General features: G+C 43.4%; 1 protein-coding gene and 1 long non-coding RNA gene across 2 annotated transcripts in view; both read left to right on the forward strand.

The window, feature by feature from the left end:
- The first annotated feature begins 408 nt into the window (after window positions 1-408).
- LOC115126293 (uncharacterized) lies at window positions 409-2096 on the forward strand. Its single transcript, XR_010464026.1, has 3 exons — window positions 409-489; window positions 714-859; window positions 1351-2096. It is a non-coding gene; the product is annotated as an uncharacterized LOC115126293 (long non-coding RNA).
- Window positions 2097-5487: 3391 nt separating this feature from the next.
- The window catches only part of LOC115130961 (cytoplasmic FMR1-interacting protein 2), a 54130-nt gene continuing 45051 nt past the window's right edge, over window positions 5488-14566 (forward strand). The window contains exon 1 of the mRNA XM_065019864.1: window positions 5488-5656. The gene's annotated coding sequence lies outside the window, so the exon portion shown is untranslated. The remainder of the gene's footprint in view (window positions 5657-14566) is intronic.

Genomic DNA, 14566 nt, shown 5'->3' on the forward strand with positions numbered 1-14566 from the left:
GGAGGGTTGTGTAGTATGACGGTGGGAGGGAGGGTTGTGTAGTATGACGGTGGGAGGGAGGGTTGTGTAGTATGACGGTGGGAGGGAGGGTTGTGTAGTATGACGGTGGGAGGGAGGGTTGTGTAGTATGACAGTGGGAGGGAGGGTTGTGTAGTGTGACAGTGGGAGGGAGGGTTGTGTAGTATGACGGTGGGAGGGTAGAGTGGGTGTTGTCTATTACAAGCTCTTCTCCTTTGGGGAGTTTCACTGTGTTATCATGTCAAGCCTTATTCCCATAAATTGAGATTGTAAAGGCAATTTCCACATCACTCAAGTATGGTATGACATACAACAAATTCAACCTAATGGACTCAACAGACACAATTATGATTCATCCTACTGAAATAAAATGTTGTGTTTGTTTGTGCAGGGTAAGGAAGGAGCTTTTGTGGTGCGAGACTCCAGGCATGCAGGCGTCTACACTGTGTCTGTCTTCACTAAAGCCCCAGGGTAACTACTGCCTGTTTCAGCCATGGCACTCAGCTTCAATGACAGTCAGTTAAAGGGGCAATCAGTGATTGGTATTGGGACATCCCTAGCTCTGTCTATGAATTTGAAAGTGGTTACATGTCTCCAGCCCCATCCCTCAGCTTTTTACCAAAACAGTGGTGGGTTGTCTGTTTGTTTGAACTGCATATATATGGCATAGTTACATGATGATGAATCATGTTCAGATCCAACGGGCAGAAGAACCCGCGGGTGAAGCGCTACCAGATCAGACAGTCAGAGGCAGAGGAGACGTCCACGTTTTACCTGGCAGAGAAATACCTGTTCAGCACCATTCCTGAGCTCATCCAGTACCACCAACACAACGCTGCAGGTATTTACGTTATCAGTGGCTCACCTGAGCTACGTAATACATCTGTTTACAGCCAGGCCAGTGTGACCTATTTGGACATGCACCACAAAACTGTGTTTGTTAGTCCGTTGAGATATAGGCATCTTCAGGGGTCATGTAAGGTTTCACCAGCACACGTGGATCTCCCACAGTAGAGAGGGAGATGGGAGAGGAGCGTTAATGTAATTTGAAATGGTTCTATACGTTCTATGGTCCCGATGTTCTTCCCTTAGTATAGCGTGGAATCGTTTCCTTGCATCAACATTCTACAGAGGAAACTGCCTGTAAAACAATAGTTCATGAGTTCTATTGTTGAGGCAGAATAGCCTAATCCTTCTACATTATCTAACTCCCAGTATATGCAAATATAGTTTCATCTTGACATTCAACCTGTGTGTGTGTGTGTGTGTGTGTGTGTGTGTGTGTGTGTGTGTGTGTGTGTGTGTGTGTGTGCATATGTGTATTCTCTGCAGGTCTGATCACACGACTGAGGCATCCTTTCTCTCAGGGTAGAGAGAGCTCTCAGAGCCCTGCGGAACTCTCAGAAGGTCAGAGGTTGACCTGCTGCTTCTGTCTCCAGGCAGCCAGCAGCAATTTTGTTTGGTTATTGATTATGGAAGGTATCATAGAGATAGTTAGAGGACTCATTTTTGCATCTGTGCCATTATAGTGTCTGTTACAGCATGGGCAGATGAGTCCTCTAACAATCTCTATGGAAGTTTCCTAATCCTGAATTACATGACAATTCTAAAGATCAAACACAAAGCAGATAACACACCAGACGCTTATATGTTATAGATAAGTTACTGTGTAATAAAGATATGCTTAAACAACGCATATGCATGATCGTGAGAATTGGCATGTGTTTTGCTATTCTAAAAGCATTAGGACTGTGATGACATAAGTGGTGATGTAAGGTAGACTTGTGTGATGAGGTACCCAGGTGTAGCAGCCCCAGCTGTTACCAATAGGCAGGCAGCTCCACCACACCCTGAAAACGTCCAGGCAGGAGGGACTACCTGGAGGAGAATGTGGCAGGCAACCACAGTGTACCATGTTGTGTTCAGCCTTGATGTATTTTCCAATAATTGCATTAGTATGTCATTATTACCTCTGCACTCTCTCTCCCCCTTCCCCTCTTTCCTTCCTCCCTCTCCCCCTCCCTCTCTCTCCCCCTCGCCCCTCCCTCCTTCTCCCCCTCCCTCTCTCTTCCCCTAAACCCTCCCTCCCTCCCTCTCCCATCTCCCCCTCTCTCCCTCCTCCCTCTCCCCCTCCCTCTCCCCCCTCTCTCTCTGGTCTTCTCCTGAGGTCATCAAGTACTGCAAGTTCAGCAGCAAGTCTGACGTCTGGTCCTTTGGTAGGTTTATTCATCCTCTCTGAGACCGTCTGGTCCTTTGGTAGGTTTATTCATCCTCTCTGAGACCGTCTGGTCCTTTGGTAGGTTTATTCATCCTCTCTGAGAGAGTCTGGTCCTTTGGTAGGTTTATTCATCCTCTCTGAGACCGTCTGGTCCTTTGGTAGGTTTATTCATCCTCTCTGAGACCGTCTGGTCCTTTGGTAGGTTTATTCATCCTCTCTGAGACCGTCTGGTCCTTTGGTAGGTTTATTCATCCTCTCTGAGACCGTCTGGTCCTTTGGTAGGTTTATTAATCTTCTCTGAGAGAGTCTGGTCCTTTGGTAGGTTTATTTGTTTCTCTGTGAGACTGTTGTCAGACACTGAGCTTCTTCAAATTCTAAACCGTTATCATATTAGAGGTATGATGAATGAATGTTGAATCTCCTCTCCTCCCCTTCTCCCCACTCCTTTTCTCCTGCCCTCCCCTTCTCCCCACTCCTCTCTCCTCCCCTCCTCCTCCCCTCTACTCCCCTTCTCGCCTCTCCTCTCCTCCAGGTGTGTTTATGTGGGAGGTGTATACTGAGGGGCGTCTGCCCTAATGAGAACCGGTCTAATCTTGAGGTGGTGGAGGCCCTGAATGCAGGTCTGAGGCTGCTAAAACCCAGACAGGCCCCAGAGGCTGTGCACCTCCTCATGGAGTGGTGCTGGAAGGAGGGGGGTGGGAAGGACCTACCTGTTTCACACCTGTAGCTTACTGACTCACCTGTACTGTTAGTGTAGTGCGGGTGGGTGTAGTGTAGGTGGGTGTAGTTGGGTGGGTGTGTGTGGGTTGGTGTAGTGTGGGTGGGTGTGGTTGTAGTGTGGGTGGGTGGGTGGTTGTAGTGTGGGTGTGTGTAGTGTGGGTGTAGTTGGGTGGGCTTAGTTGGGTGAGTGTGGGTGTAGTTGGGAGGGTGAGTGTAGTTGAGTGTAGGTGTAGTTGGGGGTGTGTAGTTGGGGGGGTTTGTACCCCTTGGGGTCCGCAGGACCGAGTTTGGGAAATATTGCAGTAGACAGACTCACCTTTAACTTAGTGATTCAGCTTGGTAGGTTGGTTCACCTGTACCTTACTGATTCAGCTTGGTAGGTTGGTTCACCTGTACCTTACTGATTCAGCTTGGTAGGTTGGTTCACCTGTACCTTACTGATTCAGCTTGGTAGGTTGGTTCACCTGTACCTTACTGATTCAGCTTGGTAGGTTGGTTCACCTGTACCTTACTGATTCAGCTTGGTAGGTTGGTTCACCTGTACCTTACTGATTCAGCTTGGTAGGTTGGTTCACCTGTACCTTACTGATTCAGCTTGGTAGGTTGGTTCACCTGTACCTTACTGATTCAGCTTGGTAGGTTGGTTCACCTGTACCTTACTGATTCAGCTTGGTAAGTTGGCTCACCTGCACCTTACTGATTCAGCTTGGTAGGTTGGTTCACCTGTACCTTACTGATTCAGCTTGGTAGGTTGGTTCACCTGTACCTTACTGATTCAGCTTGGTAGGTTGGTTCACCTGCACCTTACTAATTCAGCTTGGTAGGTTGGTTCACCTGTACCTTACTGATTCAGCTTGGTAGGTTGGTTCACCTGTACCTTACTGATTCAGCTTGGTAGGTTGATTCACCTGTACCTTACTGATGCAGCTTGGTAGGTTGGTTCACCTGCACCTTACTGATTCAGCTTGGTAGGTTGGTTCACCTGTACCTTACTGATTCAGCTTGGTAGGTTGGTTCACCTGCACCTTACTGATTCAGCTTGGTAGGTTGGTTCACCTGTACCTCACTGATTCAGCTTGGTAAGTTGGCTCACCTGCACCTTACATAATGTCTTGTGATTGATCTGTCTTTTCCTGTGTAGAAACCAGACGACCGTCCTTCCTTTGCTCTCCTGCTGCACGAGCTGGCCTTGCTCTCAGACCTCTGAGCCTGAACAAACAAGCTTTTCAGCCGAACCTGGTGTGCAAACCAGCTATCCGCGGTGAATCATGCCAGAATAATTTTGCTCAACCAAACTGAAGATACTGTATGAAATATACTTAGCTAGCTGTGTTTATGTTATTGATTAATTTCCTTCAAGTTTCTATTTATTTTGTAGCAAATCAAATTTTTATAAAATGTAGAAATCTACCTCTCTTGTGTCTTGATACATTTTTTCTGTCTATTGTGTTAATTAGTTGTTTCATAAGCTTACTTTAGTTAGATTTTACTGTCTGTCGCTCAAAGTCTGACCATCAGAGGGCACCCACAACCCATTTACCCATGATGTCATAATGCAGGCTATTCCCATCATCTACAGACTTTCTTATGTACTAGGATCTCTGTATAGCAGGCTACTGCAGTCCTAATGCCAAATAACCACAATGCATAATACTCATTACAGTTCACTTGTCTATACAGTAACTGTAGTAGTCTAACTGTATGTGGTTTTAACGTATCCAGTGTTCTCACGCAGACACACAAACACACTGCCCTGATAAAGTATGAACTGAGTCTGGGGGTTCCAGACAGCCCTACAAGCCTGCTCTTGTTGCTGTGACAACGAGGTCTGACTGGGTACAAGAACTGGCATAGTAATACCCTGTCAGGCAGAAAGTATACATAGAATTACAAGTATGATCTCTGTGGGAGTATGGATGTATCTAGATGAATATAATAGATAAATAGAGATATATCGACATATACAGGAGTAGATAGATATAGATAACTCCATACAGTAGGGTACCTATGCAGTTTTAGGGCTATTCCATTAAATTTCTATACAATCCATTGTAAGGTGGCTGAATGAAATACTAAAAATATTTAGTTTTCTTCTAAAAACACCTGTGCCTCTATGGCATACTAGGCCTATACAGTTATGTCAAGGACTGGACGCTGTATCCTGTGTAGTTGATGTGATCAAAGTTCAGTTTGACACCATCTGTCCTGGAAACCGGGTCATTGACTTGCCTGTGCTGTGCATGGTAAGTAAGTCATATCCTGCAATATCCAATCAAATTGAAATGGGGAAGAATGTGAAGCACGTTTCAATGTTGTCCTAATGGCTATGATATCATTTCACGGGGAATAGTTTGTAGAGAATAGCGATAGATAGGTGACATTGCAAATACATTGTTTCATTTTGACGATACAATAGCCTCATCGCAAGGTAGAGTGTTGGTCTGTGCAACAACATTGGCCATATTCAGCACCACAGTTCCATCCTCCTGCCTGTGTGTGAGTTACTGTCTCTTTAAGGAAATGCACTTGCAGCCATTTTCTGCTCTTTGTGTGGGGTGGATTATAACGGATAGGCGCTGAGAGAATCGAGATCATCAGTCGGAGAAAAGGCCAGAAAAAACGTCAGTAAAACACTGGATTTTCGTCGCGGAGTTAGACATTGTCCGCCCAAATTTTCCTGGACGGACATGCAAGTTGCAGGTAAGTGCAAAATGTAACGGAATATGCTGCCAGCACACGGCAAATATGTGCGGGTAGCCTGCGCTCGCTTCTCGACGGGAGGCTGCGATGGATGTTGAGAACCTGCGGTGTGTTTCCCCTCTCTTGCATGGTGCACCATCATTTTACCATTGGAAGCTATTAATGTCTTTTTATTTTTTACATTGAAAACAAACGCATCGGATTCGATCATTCATTTTGGCGACCGTTTGCCTCTTCACTTATTCCGTGATGTGAATGAACCCCCCCGTTATTTCAGGCAGTGTATTGATAGCGTCATACTACGAGAGATGGGTGGGGTGGCAGAGGCTATAAGAAAAAATGAGTTTTCTTAATTTTTACATGAAAATACTACGGGAGATATGAATATCACACACTACATTTGATTGTCTTAATAAAACATACAACATGTATACAATTGTTATTTTATAGGTAAATGTTCCAATAGATATATTGGCTACAGCTAGTGGAGGTTAGCTATTTAACGTGTGCTCTACCCGTAGACTAAATTCCTTATAGTTTAGATTTTTTTTAATCATACACTGAACAAAACTGTCAACGCAATATGTAAAGTGCTGGTCCCATGAGCTGAAATAAAAGATCCCAGAAATGTACCATATACACAAAAAGCTTATTTCTCTCAGATTTTGTGCACACATTTTTTACATCTCTGTTAGTGATCATTTTATCCTTTGTCAATATAATCCATCCACCTGACAGGTGTGGCACATCAAGAAGCTGATTAAACAGCATGATCATTACACAGGTGCACCTTGTGCTGGGGACAAATAAAGGCCACTAAAATGTAATGTTTTGTCACACAACGCAATGCCACAGATGTCTCAAGTTTTGAGGGAGCATGCAATTGGCTGCTGCAGGAATGTCCACCAGAGCTGTTGCCAGAGAATGTAATGATAATTTGTCTATCATAAACCACCTCCAACATCGTTTTAAAGAGGGGGGTAATAAAGCCCTTTTGTGGGGAAAACCTCATTCTGATTGGCTGGGCCTGGCTCCCAAGTGGGTTGCCTACACCCTCCCAGGCCCACCCATGGCTGTGCCCCTGCCCAGTCATGTGAAATGTATTTCTATTGACTGACTTCCTTATGTGAACTGTAACTCAGCATAGTATTTGAAATTGTTGCACGTTGCGTTTTTACATTTTTGTTCAGTATATTTTCTAATAGGACTTTTAAGTGGGCTATCAGCAATTTGTTACAATGTTTTCATTAAGCATCACCTCATTGACAAAAGGCAGGTTTACAATGTAGACAAATGTTCATTGTACGACGCGTCCTTCCAACCCAGGCCCATGATGCTGTTCTAGCCAAATGCACGGATGGCAGGTTCACCGTCTTCCATTATGTAGCCTATCGATTCTCTAACCTCAAATTAATGTTTTTTCCCCCACCTCTCAAGTAATTAATAACCATTTTACTAGTACAGTTGATTTTCTTGTGTCAAACATGCAGAACATATTTTTTATGTAACATACATACCTCTCCCCATCTTCTTCACAACAACTTTGTCATTATGACTTGACCATGGTAAATGACCATCCAATGTTATACCTAGAAGTTTAGCTCAACTTTATCAATGGTCACACCCTTTATGTACAATTCCAGTTTAGGTCTTAGAGAATGTTTAGAACCAAATACAATGCATTTAGTTTTAAATGTATTTAATACCAGTTTATTATTAATCACCTTTGAATACTGACTGTAACTCCTTATTTACAATTTCAGTGAGCTCACTGGCTTTGGGTGCTGACATGTAGAATATGGGTTGATCCATGTACATAGCCATTCTACCTTTGTGTAAGACCAGTAGCAAATCAAATAGCTAAGAGTAACGGCCCAAGGCAACTGCCCTGAGGGACACCGCACTGTACATATGTGACACATTTCAGGAAACTAGGCATATGTTGTGGGTCACTACTTCACAGGAGAACCGTTCACATAAACTTTTTAAAATCAAAATGTGTTTTTTGGCAGAAATGCCTTCTCGAACATGTGAACTTTCATGTGCCTTAATACCAAACTTGTATGCCATCTGTAAATACAAATTGCGAGCCTAGTTGGTTTAGCCACATAAAAGTTAGCAACCTTCCCGCTAGCCATGATTGGCTGAGATAATGAGTGGGCTGGACATGCCGAGAGATGAGTTTGGATTGGTCTGCCATATAGCATGGTTCTGTCTATTTGAGCTGGTCAGTATGTTTAGGTAATCCTGTCTAACGTGGCTTTTAAAATGTTTGTTTTTTATGTATATCTTTTTTTACACGTATCGCATAGTAAAACTGCCTAAGTGTTTCTCTCCACTTTCTGGAGGACCGAATATTGAAGTCAGTGGAATTTGAGTATGGTAGCTAAGGAGATGGATGGTCTCCGGATTACATCTTCGAACTTAGGACAACCATGGCATCCAACAGGAGACACATCCATCCATGAATGATAGTCTCGCTAGCTACATTTTCAGATAATACATGTTTCAAAATTTGACAGAAAGTGGTTTCATTTCCAGTTAGTGTACTATTAGCTAGCTAACATTAGCTTTCTGGCTCGCTAGCTGACTCTATGTGTATTATCTTATTATTCGTATCTCAGAGCCATTTGCTTTGCTAGCTATAGACTGTTAGCTAGCTAACATTGAATCCAGTTGGTTAGCTACCTGCAGATTCATGCAGGCTAGTAACTCCATGAGTTGGGATTATGGTTCATTGTTAACCATTTTGTATGCGTTTTTAAATTCAGTCTGGTCATCTACTCTGATTTCACTCTCCGCTGAGTGTGAGTGTGCCAGAGCGCAGAATAACTGATGAATATGGCCGGTGTCAGTAAACGTCGGCAAAAAAGCATCATTAAATTGTTGCCAGCAGCACATTTACAGTCAACAACGCTCTGGATAACATCAAAATAGCCTAACCAGCTCTGCTAGGGTGAGTAAAATGGTCAGAGTGAGGTGTTCTCTCATTTGTCTGGAAGTAGCTAACAACCTAGCCAACGTTACCTTGGTGCTTGACTGCCGTTGAGAGGTCAGAACGTTCGGATCAACCCTACTCATCGGCCAAAGCGCACTGAACACTCCGAGAGCGAAACGCTCTGAATTTACAAACGGACAATCTGACAGCACAGTTGCAGTTACCAACACTCTGGATAACATAACAGCCTAACCAGCTCTGATAGGGCGAGTAATGTTCCATGAGCAGTTCTCTCATTTGTCTGGAAGTAGCTAGTTAGCTTGGGTGCTTGACTGCTGTTGTTACTACAGAACACTCGAATCAAACCTTCAAGAGATGGGTGGGGCTAAAGCTTAAGAGTGTGTGAACGATGCTGAATGGGTGCAGACAAGGAAGGGCTCTCCAGTAGTGGTACCAAAACATTCAACGGCCATTTTCTCAAAAGTGAGTTTACAAGTTTATCAACTTTCCTAGCAGAATTATTTTCCCATTGTTCCTTAATTGTAGTGTATGATATACCATTTTGTAGCTTTGAGTCTCTACTTTTATCTAATGTAAAAAACACTATTTAAAATGTTGCTATTGGATAAATAACATTCCAACCATGTGATAACAATGTATGATCAATAACATCAAAGACTGCACTGAAATCTGACAATACAGCTCCAACTGTCATCTTATTATCTATTTCTTTTAACCAATCATCTGTCATCTGAGTCAGTACAGTACAAGTTGAGTGCCCTTCTCTATATTATGTGCATGCTGAAAGTCTGCAGTTCATTTGTACTCTGAAAAATAGCATTGTATTTGGTCAAACACAATCCTCTCCATCAGTTTACTAAGAACAAGCAGCAAACTGATTGGGAGGCTGTTAGAGCAAGCAACGTGTGCTTTACTATTTTTAGGCAGTGGAATTACTTTAGCTTCCTTCTACGCCTGTGGGGGGGACACACTTATTTTGTATCACATTAGGCCCAACCTTTGGCACTTTGGGTTTCCTTGTTATTGCCAAAATGCTGTCATCTTTGCATTTTAGATTGTAAATAGTGTTCACACATTCAGTTACATGATCATTTTCTGTCCTTCATTAAAAAATTCCTTATTGCTGGGAGCCAAATTCTTCACCCACAGTCACTCTAGTAATCCTCAAATACTTTAAGTACTTGATAGTTAAATGCTTTGTCCGGCACACTGAGAAGATCCTACATTCGTCCTAATTTCTCTTAACTGTTTGGCTAGAAATTAGACTGGGTTTGGTTGAATGCGGAAGACACATTTCAGTTTAACGCGTGACAAGGTATCCCTTTCCCCTTATGGTCACTACAGCCAATGGAAACTGATATTGCTTTGGATTAAAGCAATGCAGCTTTAGTGAAGATATGATCAATGCAAGTAGATGTGACAAATCCAACACTATTGGTAAAAAATATACCTTTCTGTTATCACACACATTATCAAGCATTGCACACTTATTATCTAAATACTGACTGTTTGCACTGACTGCTGTTAGCACATAGAAGCACTGTTAGCACTTAGAAGCTCTGTTAGCACATAGAAGCACTGTTAGCACTTAGAAGCTCTGTTAGCACATAGAAGCACTGTTAGCACTTAGAAGCTCTGTTAGCACATAGAAGCACTGTTAGCACTTAGAAGCTCTGTTAGCACTTAGAAGCTCTGTTAGCACATAGAAGCACTGTTAGCACATAGAAGCACTGTTAGCACATAGAAGCACTGTTAGCACATAGAAGCACTGTTAGCACTTAGAATCTCTGTTAGCACATAGAATCTCTGTTAGCACATAGAAGCACTGTTAGCGCTTAGAAGCACTGTTAGCACTTAGAAGCTCTGTTAGCACTTAGAAGCTCTGTTAGCACATAGAAGCACTGTTAGCACATAGAAGCACTGTTAGCACTTAGAAGCACTGTTAGCACATACTAGCACATAGAATCACTGTTAGCACATAGAAGCACTGTTAGCACATAGAATCACTGTTAGCACATAGAAGCACTGTTAGCACATAGAAGCACTGTTAGCACTTGTTGGCCTATAGCAGCACCCCAAAGAGGAGGTTTAGACGAGTCAGGTGAACTTGCAACCACAACACTTCAAAACATTGTTTTACGTTACAGCCTAATTCTAAAACTGATAAATAAAAAACATCAGCAATCTACACAAAAGACCCCATAATGACAAAGCGAAAACAGTTTTTGTATTAATTTTAGCAAATTTATTTAAAATAAAAACAGATACATTATTTACATTGGTGTTCAGATCCTTTGCTATGAGACTCAAAATTGAGCTCAGGTGCATTTTGTTTCCATTTATCATCTTTGAGATGTTTCAACAACTTGATTGGAGTCCACCTGTGGTAAATTAAATTGATTTGGAAATTATTTGGAAAGGCACATGCCTGTAAGGTCCCACAGTTGACAGTGCATGTAAGAACAAAAACCAAGCCATGAGGTTGAAGGAATTGATCGTAGAGATCCGAGACAGGATTGTGTCGAGGTAGAGACCTGGGGAAGGGAACCTAAACATTTCTGCAGCATTGAAGGTCCCCAAGAAAATTGGAACCACCAGGACTCTTCCTTGAGCTGACCTCCCGGCCAAACTGAGAAATTGGGGGAGAAGGATCTCTCTGTACTTTGCTCCGTTCATCTTTCCTTCAATCATGACTAGTCTCTCAGTCCCTACCGCTAAAAAACATCACCACAGCATGATGCTGCTACCACCATGCTTCACCATAGGGATGGTGCCAGGTTTCCTCCAGACGTGACGCTTGACATTCATGCCAAAGAGTTCAATCTTAGTTTTATCAGACCAGAGAATCTTGTTTCTCATCGTCTGAGAGTCTTTAGGTGCCTTTTGATCAACTCCAAACGGACTGTCATGTGCCTTTTACTGAGGAGTGGCTTCCATCTGGCCACTCTACCATATAGGCCTGATTGGTGGAGTGCTGCAGAGATGGTTGTCCTTCTGGAAGGTTCTCCCATCCCCGCCGAGGAACTCTGGAGCTCTGTCAGAGTGACCATCACCTCCGTGACCAAGGCCTTCTCCCCCGATTGCTCAGTTTGGCTTGGCGGCCAGCTCTAGGAAGATTCTGGGTGTTTCCAAACTTCTTCCATTTAAGAATGATGGAGGCCACTGTGTTCTCGGGGACCTTCAATGCCGCAGACATGTTTTGGTACCCTTCCCCAGATCTGTCCTTCGACAGAATCCTGTCTCTGAGCTCTACGGACAATTTATTTGACCTCATAATGCTTGTTTTTTTGCTCTGACATACTGTCAACTGTGGGACCTTATATAGACCGGTGTGTGCCTTTCTAAATCATGTCTAATCCATTGAATTTACCACAGTTGGACACCAACCAAGTTGTAGAAACATCTCAAGGATGATTGATGGAAACAGGATGCACCTGAGCTCAATTTCTAGTCTCATAGCAAAGAGTCTGAATACTTATGTAAATAAGCTATTTCTGATCTTTATTTTTAATACATTTGCAAACATTTCTAAAAACCTGTTTTCGTTTTCTCATTATGAGGTATTGTGTGTAGATTGATAAGGACATTTTTTTCATTTAATCCATTTTAGAATAAGGCTGTAACGTAACAAAATGTGGAAAAACGGAAGGGGTCTGAATACTTTCAGAATGCGCTGTATATTAATATGGGCTAGCCCTTTCCTTGGTAGCTAATTGGAGATGGACAGAATGTGTGTGTGTGTGTGTGTGTGTGTGTGTGATGTTGGGCTGAAGCTACTGAAAGATGAAGGAATGTGTTCGTATTTCATTAACCAATTGTGTGGGTAGCCATTACACTGGCTGACATCATCATTGTGTTAATATAGATGCTATCTGACCCCCTGTTTCCAGTCCTATTGGTTTATTCCCTCTCAATTCTTGAACGATTAAGTGATAAACTGAGCACCGATTCATTGGTGATTGCATGGCCAGTTATCAATAACCACAACCTTGAATCCCAACCACAGATGGTAGTCTACACACTACACTACCACTACCTTGAGTTTATTGAAGCCCGAGGAAAGGGACCTACTAGGCAACATTCCTTGGCCCTCTCTTTTCTCTGAATCTGTCACTAGGTTGGGTCATGTGACCTCCCAAATTATTTTGCTCAGGAATATTTGTGAGGTGTGTATTGTTATTAGTTGGTTGGAATGTAGATTTGTGACATCATGAGGGAGTTACTGTTGTAGTGCGAGGATGGTTGTGTGCCCCCCACACACACACAGTCCAAACCATCATCTCTCCCTGAATATGAATTCCTTTGTCTGTGTTCCACTATGTCACTCATAAACTGTGTGTGTGTGTGTGTGTGCGCGTGTGCCTCGTGCGCTCAGTATGAGGCGAGGATGGTAGAAAATTCTGAGAATGCCCCGAGGGAAACCCATTGAGTTGTGTGACCTGGACGTGACACACTTTCTCTCTCTCTCCTTTCTTTCTTGCTATCACACTTCCTTTTTGCCTCTCAAATGTGCTTTATTTGCATGATATCTAAACTTGACTCTCAACCGCAGTCATAAATGCATATCACAAAGGAATACAAATAAATGAATGCCCACATCTCTCTACTCTCACTGCTCTCCTTGACCAGGGGTGTCAAACTCATTCCATGAATGAGCTAGTGTCTGCAGGTTTTTCGTTATTCCTTTCAATTAAGACCTAGACCTAAACCAGGTGAGGGGAGTTCTTTACTATTTAGTAACCTTAATTCATCAATTAATGTCAAGTGAGGAGCGAAAACTCGCAGACAGTCCACCCTCTGTGGAATGAGTTTGACACGTGCCTTAGACTAGCTTCTCATCCTGTATAGGGTTGGAGATGATGATAAGGAATTGCTTGGATAGAGATATCTATCTCACTCCTCCTCCTACACTCAGCCCCCTCCTCCCCCATCCTCTATCTACAGTCACTCCTCTTCCTACACTCAGCCCCCTCCTCCCCCATCCTCCATCTACAGTCACTCCTCCTCCTACACTCAGCCCCCTCCTTCCCCATCCTCCATCTAGTCACTCCTCCTCCTATACTCAGCCCCCTCCTCCCCCATCCTCTGTCTACAGTCACTCCTCCTATACTCAGCCCCTCCTCCCCCATCCTCTGTCTACCCAGCCCCTCTCCTCCTCTGTCTACAGTCACTCCTCCTACACCCAGCCCCTCTCCTCCTCCGTCTAGTCACTCCTCATCCTACACTCAGTCCCCCTCCTCCTCCATCTACAGTCACCATTCCTCCATCTACAGTCACTCCTCCTCCGTCTACAGTCACTCCTCCTACACTCAGTCCCCCTCCTCCGTCTAGTCACTCCTCCTCCTATACTCAGCCCCTCTCCTCCCCTCCTCCTCCGTCTACAGTCACTCCTACTCCTACACTCAGTCCCCCTCCTCCTCCGTCTAGTCACTCCTCCTACACTCCCCCTCCTCCCGTCTACAGTCACACCTGCTCCTACACTCAGTCCCCTTCCTCCCTTCCCACTCCCCTCCTCCTCTGTCTAGTCACTCCTCCTCCTACACTCAGTCACCCTCCTCCCCCACCTACTCTTATTTTTCCCCCACTCCCACTACATGACACAGATTGCCAATCTGTGAGTAATTGAGATTTCCACATAATCTATCAATTAGGACTGACCTCAATTATTCGACTTGTCGTTAGGCTGTTGGTCGACCAAGATTTTTTTAGTTGAGCAGTAGCATATATACAGTACCAGTCAAAATTTGGACATACCTACTCATTCAAGGGTTTTTCTTTATTTTTACTATTTTCTACATGTAGAATAATAGTGAAGATCATCAAAAACATTAAATAACAACATATGGAATCATGTAGTAACCATAAAATTGTTAAACAAATCAAAATATATTTTATATTTGAGATTCTTCAAAGTAACCACCCTTTGCCTTGATGACAGCTTTGCACACTCT

This window comes from Oncorhynchus nerka, linkage group LG6 (genome assembly GCF_034236695.1).
Source record: "Oncorhynchus nerka isolate Pitt River linkage group LG6, Oner_Uvic_2.0, whole genome shotgun sequence".
NCBI classification, from domain to species: Eukaryota; Metazoa; Chordata; class Actinopteri; order Salmoniformes; family Salmonidae; genus Oncorhynchus; species Oncorhynchus nerka.